General features: G+C 41.3%; 1 protein-coding gene across 2 annotated transcripts in view; it reads right to left on the reverse strand.

The window, feature by feature from the left end:
• LNX1 (ligand of numb-protein X 1) overlaps positions 1 to 11,479 on the reverse strand; it is a 110,379-nt gene extending 98,900 nt beyond the window's left edge. For both annotated transcript variants that reach the window (XM_033105555.1, XM_033105556.1), the window contains exons 1-2: positions 11,415 to 11,479; positions 10,231 to 10,357 (exon numbers count right to left, since the gene is read on the reverse strand). The gene's annotated coding sequence lies outside the window, so the exon portion shown is untranslated. The remainder of the gene's footprint in view (positions 1 to 10,230; positions 10,358 to 11,414) is intronic.
• Positions 11,480 to 14,663: the final 3,184 nt, after the last annotated feature.

The following is a 14,663-nucleotide window of genomic DNA, read 5'->3' on the forward strand; positions in this document are numbered from 1 at the left end:
GCCCCCTTAAATTTTGCACCGAAAGATGAGTATATCCTTTGCCTCACCTTAATCATGACTCTGTTGATATTACTTTTAGAAACCCAAGTAGACAGAGTGGGGTGTCAAGACTGTGGTTTGGATGCAACTCTGCTACCAACAACCTCTGTGGGTCTCGATCTTCCCTTGTGCCTGACCTGGTTCCCAGCCACGCAATGGCAAAACTGGAGAAATACAAACTTGTCACAGATGCGCCACTCAACTGATTGTTGCTCAGCTGATTATTGTACTTGGTAGAGACGCCAGATGAGCAGTTTGCTGAAGGATTCACGAGGCAAGAGGAAGAAAGGAAGAACTTACTTCAAATGAGAGGAAAAACATGTTACCTAAAGCCAGGTCCCCCAAAAGATCACAAAATGATTAGACCCTGAAAGAGCTTTGTCTTGTGAGTATGTAAGAGAGGCCAGGCAAGTGACAGAAAAGTTCTCTCCCGCAAGGACACTGTGGATTTTGACATTTTAGAAACAGCGTGAGGCTCTGCCCTACTGTAGTTGAGACTGCTTTGTAATTTTTGCGGATTTATTTATTGTTGTTCAAAATCTTTCAATTCCTTCACCATCCCTAATGTTTTACAGTGTATCTCCAACACAGAAACTCTAAGAACCCCTATATATGCAAGGTAACTTTTCGCTTCAAGAAACTGAGTATTAAGGTTTTTAGTTGTTGATGTTTTAAAACGTGGTTGAAGCTGCACAGGCAGCATGGTTGGTGTTGGTTTCAATCTGGTCACTGGGGCCACACCTCAGAGAACAGATCAGTCAGTCAGAAACACCATCCTGGACCTTGAAAACCAGAAGTACACCCAAGGAGGAACAGAATGGACTAGCGCCACTAAATTGGCGGCCTTGTCTCTCTTTCTAAAATAATTACCCAGCAGGCATGTTTGTCTAACCACTGCCCTGAACCTGGCTCGAACTCCTAAATTAGATTATTTGGTGGAAAAGCCATTGCAGAAATTAAGGCAAACTCTATCTTCTATGAAACAAAGTAAATTTACAATTACATTTTAGATGATGAATACATTGAGTGAGATTTGCAGGTGTCAATAATCAACACAAACTTGGTGCCATCAACTTTTTTTCTTAATCAATGCCAGTTGTTAACTACTGTACTTAAGAAGATGGACAAATGCTCTGTGGGCTACTCCTTAGCTTATAGGGAGGAATTAGGAGCTTCAGTGACCTGAATAAAAATAGTCACACATGGGATTAAAAACTGTCTTCGAACCAAGAGCGGGGGCAGGCAGGGTGACATGAGGGGGCGCCATATACATTGCAGAAGAAAAGAAGAGGGAGCAGAGGGAAGGCAGGTGCTTATGGGTTGTTGCAAGGGTCAGGGTTCCTCCGCTGCTACTTAATACTAAAATTGATGATCTCCAACAAGAAGAAGGCAATTCATTAATGCAATCTGTGAACGACAAAGCCTTCATAACATGGCCAACACCAGAAAAGACAAAAAATATATATAAATGGTCTTTAAAGAGGTCAAAATATGGTCAGGAAATTAAAGGACAACTAAACTAGAAGGAGACAATAGGATACATCTGGAGTCAACAACTGAGAAGATAAATATTCAGAAAGTGGGAAAAACACAAAGGAAGTGATTAAGCGAACAGCCAGAAGTAGCTAGCCAATTAGATACAAGTTTAAGAAGGCAGGGCAGGTCTTCGCCAGCTGGTTAGAGAGCTTTGCCTCTCCTCCCAGATTTTACTGCCTTTTCCCTGGGGTGTGGTGGCACACCTTTCATACTTGGGTTTATTTGTAAGAACTCTGTCCCAGAAAAGATGTCCTTCCATTTCCTGGTCTATCAACACAATGAAATGGAGCTGAGTCCCTGCCAACAACCAAAATGAAGGCAGAGTATTTTGCATTGACCAAGGGCTCTGTTCATGCACGTAGTTGCCATAGGGTCCTGAAAAGGTTGATGCCAGAGGAGAAGCATGGGAAAAAAGCAAGCTGGCATTCTTCCACCCAAGGCTAAAAAACAATTTTAGGAAATGCTTATGGTTTTCAAACAGGTAACAGAATTTTATGGAGGGAAGAACAAGATAAAGGAAGGTGTTTGTATTCTCAGCATTTTCCAGTTGTGTTTCAATTCTAAAGGTATTTACTGATCACTTATTACATGCTGGCACTTGTCTTCAATTCTGTGAGTGTTTCCATAGGGAATTCAATTTTGTCTTAAATGAGTTTAAGTCTAATTAGGAAACATGGAGTGTACATATAGAAATAAATGTTAAAACACCACAAGAGAATACACAAAAAGTATGACAATGAGTGTGGTCCTCCAAAATAGGAGCCAGGGACAAGTTTGGAGAAAAAAGGGACAAGAGAGCAGTGTAGTGTGGCCCAGAACAGTTAAGGAAAGTTCATGGAATAGATGGCCCTCACAGAGGATTTTAAAAGATAACTGGAATTTGGACGAGTGGGAAGAAATCCGGGAGGGGGGAAGAAATTCCTCAATCAAGGAAGAGGAGGAATACACACAGTGATGTTTGGTGTTCCCACTGATGGTCAGTATTTGAGATTTCAAAGTTATTTCTCTAGAAGTCACAGGGGTTTGAGTCGCATAAAGATCTTAGATTCTCACCAAGTGCAGGGGTCCTCTTTACAACATCGCTGAGGGATGACCTCCCAGCTTCTGCTTAAAACAGCTCCAATGATGGGGAGCCCATCAGTTTGCCCACAGCGGAATGCTTCCCTCTTCTTACTATGACCTTGTTCTGCCTTTCAGTGTAACATTCACCCCCTCAAAACGTGACAGCCCCCAAAATTAAAGAAAGCATTCATTTGTGGTTTCTTTCTTGTCTTTTCTTTGCGTCTCTGGTTCTTCCCGTTGTTTGTCTTCCTGGCTGTTCCAGGTGGTGGTAAATAGTTCGCCTGGGCTGCCCTCTAGTTTGTTAAGGTCCCTTTGAAAACATGGCACCTGGAAGTGCACACTTATCCAATTGTGGATTAATGGGCCCAGGATTCAGTGGAATAATCACTTCCTTAACTAGGACACTACTTGTCTATTAAAGCAACCTAAGGTGGCCTTTACTGATCTGCTTTTGTAGATATATCCCACTATTGACTGAAAAAACTCAGGAGGACTTTAGAATATAAAACACTATTGTGCCTTGAACAAATAATAAATAATGGTAGTGGTGAAGGCTGCCAATTCTAACTCTCCTTGCCTGTATTTTGCCCAATATTTCAGTGTCCAAGTAGACAAGGAATCTCTCCATAAGTAGTGGGAGGGGCCTGTGTTTATGCACGTCAATTGGAGGATGTAGGGGGTAGAATGATAGCCCCCCAAAAGATATGTCCACGTCCTAAAACCCAGAACCTATGAATGTGACCTTACAAGAAAAATGGTCTTTGAACATGTAATTAGTTAAGGATCTTGAGATAAGATCATCGTGGATTATCTGATTTACCCTAAATCCAATGACAAGTGTCTTTATAAGAGACAGAAGAAGAGAAGACAGACACAAAGGAAAAGCTAATGTAAAAACAGAGACAGAGATTGAAGTTACGCAGCCACAAATCAAGGAGTGTCTGGAGATGTCAGAAGCTGGATGAGGAAAGGAAGGATTCTCTTCTGGAGTCTTTGGAGGAAGCAAGACCCTGATAAAACCTTAATTTCAAACTTCTGGCCTCCAGAACTGTGAGAGAATAAATTTGTGTTGTTTTAAGCGATGACGTTTATGGTAATTTGTCATAGCAGCCCTAGGAAAAATAATACAGGAGCTATATATTTCCACGGGTATTCCCCTAGCAGTGGTGTGAACCTTTCCAGTGATGCACTCCAACACTTCTCTACATGACTTAGGGATACAGAAAGTATGTTGGGGCAGCAGCTAGGGACAAGCTAGTTAGACTGCTACATACTTAGGGATAGCAGCAGTTCTGCCCTGGTATAAAAATGGAATAATTTCCTTTTAATCCATTACTAAGTTAGAATACAGATCTTCAAGAATGACTGTTACACCACATTTGCAAGGGCCCCAAGTGGAAAAAAGGCCACAGATAGAATGGCTGAGGGTGTGTGTGTTGTTGAAGACATATTACAAGCATAACAATAATTCTTAATGAGGAGTTTGAAAACATTAGGTGACTCATATATTGATGTGAGTATGCAGGAACCTACACATACAGCGTTCTATTCAAAAGAGGCCACGTGACTGAGAAAAACAGTCACAAGCAAGTTATGCAAATCATCCCAACAGATAGCAATGACATATTTAGACCACACCATCACGCATGTGCTGTTGCCATGTACTGTGCCAAGAGGCCATTAAAGAAAATTCTTGGAGAGTTTCCATTCTGCTGTTGGTGAAGTTTTTTGTGGCCCCATGACAAATGCATCAAACACAAGAAGCAAATAAGAGTCACCAGAAAATAATGGTGGAATGTAAATCCAAACATTCCAAGTTATAAATTAGTGATGTAAAAAAAAAAAATGGGCCTTGTTGATTGGGACAGAAATTGGGACTGCCTGCCACTGTTAGAAATGTACTGACCAATCCACCATATCAAGGAGCGTGGCTTCCTAGAGCAGGGGGAAAAGTTCTTCTAGAAAAGTAGAGGGAGAAGGGCAGGGGTGAAGAGAAAAAGAACAGTCTATAATAAAAACTGCAAATTGCAAATTTCAAAGTCGTCTTGTCTACCCTCCACCAGAAGCAGGAATCCCTTCTCCCCCCTGCCTATTTAGACTATAATATAAAATAAAACATAATAATTAGTACTATTTAATAAGCAATTCACTAGATATAAGATACTGTGTGAGGTAGTTTACATGTATTTTCTCATTTAATCTCTAAAATGATTCTATGAGATCAGTGATATAATCTTCACTTTACAAATGAGTGCATGTGCTGCTAAAGAAATACAGACTCTCTTTGGCATTCATTCATTCAATCATTCATTCATTCAGCAAACACATACCAGGTCCTAAATATACCAAAAAACAATCACCTTCAGTGACAGGGAACTCAGTACCCAAAAGGCGACCTACTGGATTTTTGGACAACTCTAAAAAATACAAAGTTCTTCCTTATATTGATCTGAAATCTGTCTCTGGGTTAACTAAGCAATAGGTCCCTATGGTGTCCTCATGTCACTTAGAACAAAATGAGGTAAGAGGAAATGGTGAATGTAAGAAGTTTACAGGAGACAACCAATATTTTCTGTTTCTGATTTCAGCTCAGTGCAGTTTTTATACTTAGAAACTTGCATGGTTTTCATGTTAGCTCTTATTCTTTGGGGACAGTGAATGGTTAAATCCCATTAACCTCAGAAGAGTGATGTAGTCTTCCTTCCAAAGAGTTTTGAAAAGCCCTTGATACTTGAACGCACTGTCAGAGGACAATACATTTGCCACTCACATAAAAGTGAGTCCATGTGATGCCAGCACATAAATATCGGGAATCATTTTATACAACCAGGAAGTCCATGAATACTGAAGCCATGAGGAGGACACGTTTTAGAGCCTCCTTTCTATGTCCTCTCTTGGCAGCATCTTACAGAATGGTCTTTTAGGTTGTCAGCATCCTAGCAGACCTGATTTTCTCCACTCTATGTGAGGAATTCAAATCTAAAACGGAGACACTGGAAGCCAGGAAGCTGGGAATCACTGTACCAGGACAACTCACTGTTTATATATGTCCTACTGCCCACAGTTCTGCAAAAGACCAGGCATTGCAGCTGGCAGCTACACTGTTTCCCCTAAAATAAGATCTAGCCAGACAATCAGCTCTAATGCATCTTTTGGAGCAAAAATTAATATAAGACCCAGTATTATATTATGATATTATACTATATTATATTATACTATATTATGTTATGTTATGTTATGTTATATTATATTATATTAAAGACCCGGTCTTATATTATAGTAAAATAAGACTGGATCTTATATTAATTTTTGCTCCAAAAGACGCATTAGAGCTGATTGCCCGGCTAGGTCTTATTTTCGGGGAAACACGGTACCCTCCCCTGGAACTCCAAGATAAACTAGATAATGTTTGTTAACAGGTTTCCCTTCTAGAACTTAGGGGGCCTTTGGGGAAATTTCTTTTGTTCAAAGTCTTTGGCCCTCAACTTATTACTGTTTCCATCATTATTAAATCCAGACTATAGCATGACCTAAGAAGTCTAAATGTAACAAATATAACAAATGTTTTCTACAACAATATAACAATAGTTAATGCATATCTTACTATATACTTGGCATTTACATGAAATCATTTTAATTATTCCTCACAACAACACTGGGTTTGATAAGTATTCCATTTGCCAGATGATGAAAATGAGACAGAGATATTAAGTAACTTATGAATTACATGGCAGAACTGGGCCTTGAACCCATCTTATTCTACCCACTATGCCTTCCTCTCAAGAAAATAACACTAGTACAAGCAACCCCCGTATAACATGGTTGTTGGGTTCCTGAAAAATGCAGTTATGTGAATCCATGTTATACGAAACACAGAACTAGTACAAAAAAGATTCCAAAAATTAAAAAGCATACTATTATGTTTTTATAATTAAGAGAAATATCTTTATTAAAGTAATTTTCACCAAAAGTATAACATATTAATATGTATTACATAATGTTTTCTTTGTCATTACTACTAAGCACCATTAACCGAGGGTGTTTTGTTTTTCACAAGATATCTTCATCCTCTGAACTTAATACTGCATGAACAAAATGGATTTAAAATTCTAATAAATTTTAAAATTCTGCAGTCAAATCTGATATGACATCCATGCTTGAATGAAAAATTTCAAACGAGATATCTTTTGCTCTTAAAAGCTTTTAGTATGTTCCATGTTATTTGGGGATTTCCCTAATTTCAAATGAGATATTTTTTGCTCTTAAAAGCTCTTATTACGCTCTGTGTGGTTCGGGGATTTCTCAAATTCTCAAACCGTGTTAGAGTGAAACTGTGTTCTAGGATGCCGTGTTGTACAAGGGTTTCCCCCGATTCTCCAACCATGTTATAGACGTGCCATGTTATACGGGGGTTACCTGCAATAGCCATCATTGTGCCAGGTACTATTCCAAGCACTTTTCATATTTAAACTCATTTCATCTTAATAATAACTCTATTTTACAGCTGAGGTAAAGCGGGGTTAAATAACCTATCCCAGGTCACACAGCAAGCATACAGCACAGCTGGGTTTTGAACTCAGGCAATCTCATGCCAGAGACCAGACGACTATTCTAAAGCAGTAGTACTGTTCCACCTTGAATTAAATGATTAATATTTCCTAGCAAGGCATTGCCCATCCCTCTGCAGTAAGTCTGACCTACTCTCCCAGGTGTGCAGCCCATGTAGCTTTGTTATAGGACAGAGGTGGTTTGTGAAGTATACCATTTTAGCATCCTCTTTTGGGAAAAGGTAGACAAGGAAACTGACAGGCAGGGAGGTTAAGGCTCTTCCTCAGGGACCCTGAGCAAGCTAGTAGTAGGTTCAAGGTTCTAGACTCCTGTTCTCAATCCACTAGGCTGTTACGTTGCTCTTGAATGATGAAAGCTTGCTTGCCTTATCTTTTCAGTATAGGATGAGACTTGGAGGAGATTCCATGGACCTGGAAAAACACTTGCTCTTACACAATGACTCAAGGTCATAAAAAGGCAGAGGATATTCCACTTGGGGTACAATCACATCCAAAGGATCCACAAGTCCCCCTTTCATCGTAGACTAAAGGCTCCAAACCAGTTGCCTTCTCTTCCCAGTGACTTGGCAGGTAGCTCACCCAGGCTGCAGCAAACAGTGGTTATATGAACGATTGGAGGAGACCAAGCTCCCAATCTGCCCTGGAGAGAGCACATTTGCAAGCAGAAAGGGCTGTCTGCCAAATCAGATTACAGGAAGTGACAACAGGATCCTTCTCCCCCAAAGACCTGGACCATATTTTGTAGTTTGTCATGGAATGACAGCCTTGAGATGGGAGAAGGTTGGAGTAACAGCAAGGGCTAGAAACTCCTAAACGCATCCTGGGAGACTAGTGGAGACCAATCTACCTGATGTGTTTAATGACATCGTTTAAGCATTCTCCTGCCTGTTTTTTTCTCCTATCTGTTAACATTGGACTTAATTACTTATAATTAATAATCATAACAATAACTATTAGGGTTCCTAATAATTGTAACCACATAAAATCTTTTATCTCAATAGGGGTGACAATCTCTTCCAAACAACCCAGAAAAATGCCTTCAAGAAGGATAGACCTAGCCAACACCTAGCACCGGCATTGTTGCTCAGTGTTCCATATATGTTACCTCATTTACTTCTCACAACTACATTATATCATAGGCAATATCATCTCCTGTTTAACTAATGAAGAAATTGAGGGTCAGAGAAGTTAAGTAACTTGTTCAAGGACATAAATGGAAGACATTGTACATTTTTCAACCAGAACTTATTGCCACTTGAACCAAGAGATGGAGTTAACTACAGGAAGGGAACCACTGCGGGTCTTCTCATCCTTTCAGACAATGCTCATGTGCAAATTACTCAAGAGACAAACTGCATTCTAGATAACCTGACCCTGAACTGCTATCTTTATATTTTTTTTCCTTTATTATATCTGGGGGCCTGGTAGCCACAGCTTTGTTCCTTTAATAGCCAGAGAGGCTGACATACAGTGATGATATGATTTGTTCAATCATAAATTAACTACCGCGCAAAGAACCATGAACCATGGTAAACTGGTGGGAGAAGTTTGCGACTTTAAAGACAAGTTTTTATCCAGAAGATTCAGGGTCTAAGAGATATTCTTCTCTCCTCTGCTGACTCTGAATCAAGTGAGAACTCTGAATCAAGTGAGAACACTAATAAGGAACAAGCAGTAGCCAGCACCCAAACACACCAGCTCAGGGAAAAGAACAGACACAAAGGTCAGTTAAAGAATAATACAAGCCTCCAAGTACTAAGAGCGTTGTTGACAATAGCACAGGGCAGATTCTCAGCGGTGAGAAGCAATTGTTGGAGACAAAAATTTTCTCAGCTTGTTTCAACTTAATGCTTTTGAAGAATTGACATGCAGTTTGAATTTCTGGGTGAATGAGTGTGACCATAATTCCCAACAGGTTATTCTTTTGCAAACATATTTGCTAACTGAAATCTCAGAAAACATAACCTACGAAGGAACCCAGAATGAAATGACTGCCTGGAAGGTGGATTTCTCTCCCAAGTTCATCCCAGTAGGGTACTGGGTTTGGAGGTGGTTTCTTTCCGTTCTCTAACGACAGGATTGGGTGTAGAGTGTGGCTCTTGGGCTGTCAAGAATAGAAGTAGTACCGGCTGTGTGATCAAGAGTAAGAAAACAAAAATGGATCCTAGAGGTAAAATTACTTAAAAAAAAAAAAAAAAAGTCTGGTCCTGGCAGAACAATCTCCTTGGTATATTTGCTATTAAAAGAAAAAGAGAGAGAAAACGTGCACAAGTTCAAAAAAATCAAATGTCAGACCTGAAGTTACGTTTTTGTAAAGCAATGAGGAAATAGTCCATACTTTAACCCAAGGTCAACAGGCAGCCAGCGCAGGTCCGAAAGTAAATAATTCTAACCAGACTGCAAAGTGGTTTAAAAAGAGTGTTCAACAGAGAACAAAGAAAACAGCAGACTTTTTTTTTTTTAGAGAAGAAAGAGAAAGGGAAACTGGAGTGGAGGGGCTTCTGAGTAGGGCAACAGAACTTACCTATCTGAGAAACAGACTTTCAGGGGGGGAAAATTACGAACATTTCACGGATTTAGATCGAAATCTGGTGTGATGAATGAAGAAAGTAAGGCAAAATAAGGCCGTTAAGCCAATTCTGTATTCAGTTGGCGCTGGCCTCCCAACCCCCATTAAACGGGCTGAACTGGTCTGCACCTTTGAGTTAAGTTTCAAAAAAGTCTCTACTCCACTCCAGGGTTAAAAAAAAAAAAAAAATCAGATCAACTTTCCAGACAAGCAGAAGCTGGATTAATGATTAAGAGAAACAAAAAGGATTAAATATCTGGCCTGGGAGAACTTTCCTGTGCAACGAAAATGTCAAAGGCATCCCTCTGCTCTTCCCTCTCAAAAGGGCTTCTCCCTCTGGGACAAACACCCAGGGCTAAGCCATTCAGCTTAAATTTTTCATTCAAATTCCTGATTTGGATCCCTCAGGGGCCAGTGGTCTAAATGCCAAGGGAGAAAAAAGGAGTTTCAGCTCACCTTTTAAGTGTCTGTGTGGGGCTCTCAAAACAGTGGCAGCCCTGCAGCTCCCATGCCTTGTGGGTGAATCCAGCAGCTCCCCGAGCCGGCCGAGCTGTGACCAGCCTCAACCTCTGCGTACAGGTGCCTAGAGGAAGGAGGAGGGCATTGGTCGGTGGAGAGCAGGAAATGTGTGACATCACGGGAGCCTGGACAGATAAAACATTGCTGGGCCCTTAGCTATTGAAACAGTCAGTAGGTCCCGCCCACCTGTCATTTACCTGAATACCTGCGAGCAGGTAGGTGGCGTCTCTGCGTGGACAAATGAATCAGTTAGAGCAATTTGCTGGATGGAATGTACTTTCTTTCCTGAGCATGACACGTGGCCAGCCCCGTGGACAGATCTGAATTTATAAGCCTGGATGCTTCCCTGGCCCTCTCCTCCCACCCGCCTCTCAATAGCTGCCTACGAAAGAGTTTAAAAGGAAGTTTAAACATCAAAATGCGACAGTAGTTTAGTGGGCATAAAAAGGAAGAGTGTGAAGATTGACCTCTTGGTAAATATCTGAGATTTAGACTCAAATGCCTTTTTGAATGGCATTCATTTGAACCCCAAGTGCTTCTCTATTACAATATAATAACAAACTGGAGATGACATTTCAAATTCATTGAAAACAAAATCTAAGTATGGCACTTGTCAGCAGTTTCAAAGTCAAGTTTGCAAACGCTTTTCCCCTACTCCTACCCTCTTCCAGCATTTTCATTCCATATTCAGGAGTCTCAAACCTCAGTCATTCCTACCTCTGCTGGCCCTGCAGTTAGTCACATGGCAGTTACAGTTCACCATAGGCCTGCAATTAGGAGCAATTTAAATGATTCAGATTTGAATGATAGTACAGTAATAATGTGGCGTTGTCTGCTGGTTAGAGCCAGGAAGGAGGAGTCAGAATTATTTCTGTCCCAAGCTTGGAGTGTGACACTGTGCAAGTCACGGTGTTGCTTCAGCTTTTCCAGCAGGAGAGGACAGGTTAACGCTACAACCCAGCCAGCACCACAGCTGTGAGCTATTACCACTGACTGTTAAACCCTTTGGCATCTTTCAGAGGATTGTAAACAACTCCCATCATTGGATTTAAACGTTGTGTATTTCTGTGGCCCCTGTCCAGCATCTCTGGACAATTCATTCACTCTCTGGAATGTGTTACCTGGGGAAACTGTGGCTTCTCCTTCCCAGGAGGATGACCTGCTTGCCCAGAGACATTTCTTCCCCCTTGAAGAAAAAAAATGTTGAAATTCCTATTTTTCCCCCTATACTGTCTCCCTCTTTCCCCTTTCCCCCTCCTGTTGATATTGTAATTGCTTTGGTTCCACAGGTTCTAATATTGTACTACTTTAGAGGGTTTTCGACCAGTTGGTTGGTTGATTGGTGTTGTGGCTTGGGGAAGGGTGGGGAAACAGACAGATGAATGGGAGGGGAGAGAAAAGAGGAGGAGGGAAGGAAGCCAGGTCTTGATTCGCTCCCTAGGCCTGGGCAGGGACTGGGTATAGCTAGTCATTCAATACCTTGTAAAACAACCAGGGAGGAAAGGAGGAGAAATTCTAGTCAAGGGCGCAGTGGGGTGGGAGGTGGGGGTGTTTGTGCAGGGCAGGCTCTGGTACTTCTCTTGCAAGACTGCTGGCTCCTCTCCTGAGCCACTGAGCCATTCCAGACTGCTCTAAACTACCTTCCTCACCTGGAAACTGGGTGTGCATCGCAAAGAGCTGGAAGCTTAAAAAACAAACAAACAAAAATCCCCCATTCATGTTTTTATCCAATAGAAACGAAGGTAGGTGTGGCTACTCTTTAATTTTAAAAACAACACAAAGATGAAGGCAGCAAAGACTTGATATGCAGGTCTTTCAGGGGAAAGTACCAGTCCTCCAGTTTGATACTCCATTGAGAAACATCAGCAAAAAAGGCTACCCCTTCACTGGACAGGGTTTCCCCAGGGACAGGAGGAGGGACTGGGCGAGCCTGCCAACCTGATGAATCATCTAGAAGGTTTGGCTCCAGCAGCCTGCCTTCCCTGTGTGTCAATCATTCACCTTTTCTGAAGGGCACCAGGTCCAACTTGGGAGAGGGGAATCATAGTCAGGTTTGGGGCTGGGAGTCTGGTGCGTGCAGAGGAAAAGAATTTGCAAGAAGTGACAATGCATAATGCTTTATCCAAAGGCCTCAAGGCTATGGGGTTTCACTTACTATATTCACATACACACACAACCATCTACATAAAAGGTCTGATGAATAAAAATTAAGAACAAGAGTTGGACCAGGAGTGGAATTCACTCCCAAAAAGGGTTTATAAAAGAAGAGGGGGGGAAAAAGGTGTATTTCACATAATCAGCCATCCCCAGTGAGATGTGTCTTGGTACTCCTGGATTTAGAATAATCTTTAAAGGTTTAAAAAATCAATATGAGTTTCATTATTTCATTCGGGCTATTATATTATTATGGAAATGATATTTCTAAAGTATTGGTGAAACAATATAAATATTCATAAAGAACTAACTTTGAATAAGTGCTTAGCAGGTGCCACTTAAGCGCTCTACACCAAGTCTGTAAGTTAGGCACTATTGCTACGTACATTTACAGCTGGAAAAAGCAAGGCATAGAGAGGCTGCGTTTGCTTAAGGACAGCACAACCAGCAAGTGGCAGAGCCAGTGCAGTTTTAGTCTCTGGAAAGAAAGGGGAGGAAGGCTTTGATTTCATGCTCACTGGGCAACTTCCTAAACACTATGAAGCTTTTTACCTATCCTCTATTCAGAAGGAAGTACCTTGAAGAAGTGGCCTTGGGGAGTGTAGTGTCTAGGAAGGAATGTCTCCAATTGCAAATGAACCAGTAATCTGGTTTATCCCTTCAGTGTGTGTGAGTGTGTGTGTGTAATGAGAAAACACACCAGGAAATCCATCACCCCTGGTGTATACTTGAAATCTTTTTGAGGCCTATCATACCAACCCCAAGAAAGGAAAGCCAACTTGAGGGGCCCCTTCAGACTGATCAGTGGTAGCTCTCTATGACCTCTTTTATGGTTGTCTTTCTCTGTAACTTCATCAGTCTATCACCTTTAAAATCTGAAAATCTTATCAGAACAGCCATAAGAACATGGAACTTTGTAGAACTGGGTGATGTGAGACAATATAAAATTAAATTCCAATATGAACCACTGCCCCGATGGATGGTTTAGACCAGGGTTGGCGAATATGAAACACATACTGCTCCATTGCCACCTCCCGTACCATTCTCACAGTCTTCGCCCAAGGGTACCCATGAGCTCAGAGGTAACCTCGGAATCTTCAAGATGTAAGTCCAAACACAGTGCAATTTCTATCCCTAGTTTGACAGTAAGTGGGAGGGATTATCAGAAAAGGAAAAGATTGGTGTTGGCTAGTGCCAATGGGAAAGATTTCATGGAGAACGGAACGTGAATTGGACCTTGAAGAATTTGGAGACAGTGAAAAGGGCAAACAGTTCCAGCGTAGGTGGAGGCGGGGTGACCATAGCCATCGTAGCCTGTGTGTGCCGGGGAGGAAGCTGTGTGGTGCGGAGAGAGAGGAAATACCACGCAATGAAATATTCATCCTGCTGGAGGATCCATCGCACACTGAACTGGGATGGCTAAGTTGGGACCAGATTATAAAGACCCTCAAGGACTGATTGCTTCAGGTCTTCACAGTACTGCTGGCTACTTCTCTCATAATGATTAAACAGTTTTTGTTTTCTTTAAAAAAAAAAGGAAGAATGAAGGAAATTCAGTATCTTGGGCATGGGGTAATGTATTAAGAGTGACAATATTTTCAGTGTTAGGCAAAACTTCCGTGATATGCCATTTCGGTTATCACGTGAGCATCTTTCTCTTTAGAAGCAAGTCTCCTTTGCAGTCACCACATCCTGTCAATTTTGTTCCTTGGAGAGGCAGGTGGAATGCATTAGAAAGCTCTCTGAACTCAAGGTTGGGCCTGTCCTACTTAACCGGCCGGTTCACTTGGGCTTTTTGATTAGTTTGAATTCTTTTATGTGTCTTGACAGGGAAATCTGAAGGGGGAAAGGAGGCCTGTTTTCAAAGCCCTTTCCTTCTAAGTCACCACAATGGAGGTTGGCATTCTCAAGGATTCCTCCTGGCAATGAACCTATTGCTAAGCCTATGCCTCATGATTCGTTAGAATTACTTCGCCCCATGTTTGCTTCCTTCTGTTTTTTTCATGGCATATTTGTAGAATTGTCTAAGACCGAATGCCACAACAAAAAACATATTCCATCTGATTTTAATAAAAGTCATCTCCAGAAAAATCCTCTTTGGCTGAAATTATTTAGCATCATGAGATGGAATTGCTGTATACATTCCATCATATTGGCCTCGGTTTTTTAAAAACTAGCTTAGCTCCAAATCTTTCATTGTCTAATTAAAAGTACTT

Source organism: Rhinolophus ferrumequinum, chromosome 5 (assembly GCF_004115265.2).
Source record: "Rhinolophus ferrumequinum isolate MPI-CBG mRhiFer1 chromosome 5, mRhiFer1_v1.p, whole genome shotgun sequence".
In the NCBI taxonomy this organism is placed as follows: Eukaryota; Metazoa; Chordata; class Mammalia; order Chiroptera; family Rhinolophidae; genus Rhinolophus; species Rhinolophus ferrumequinum.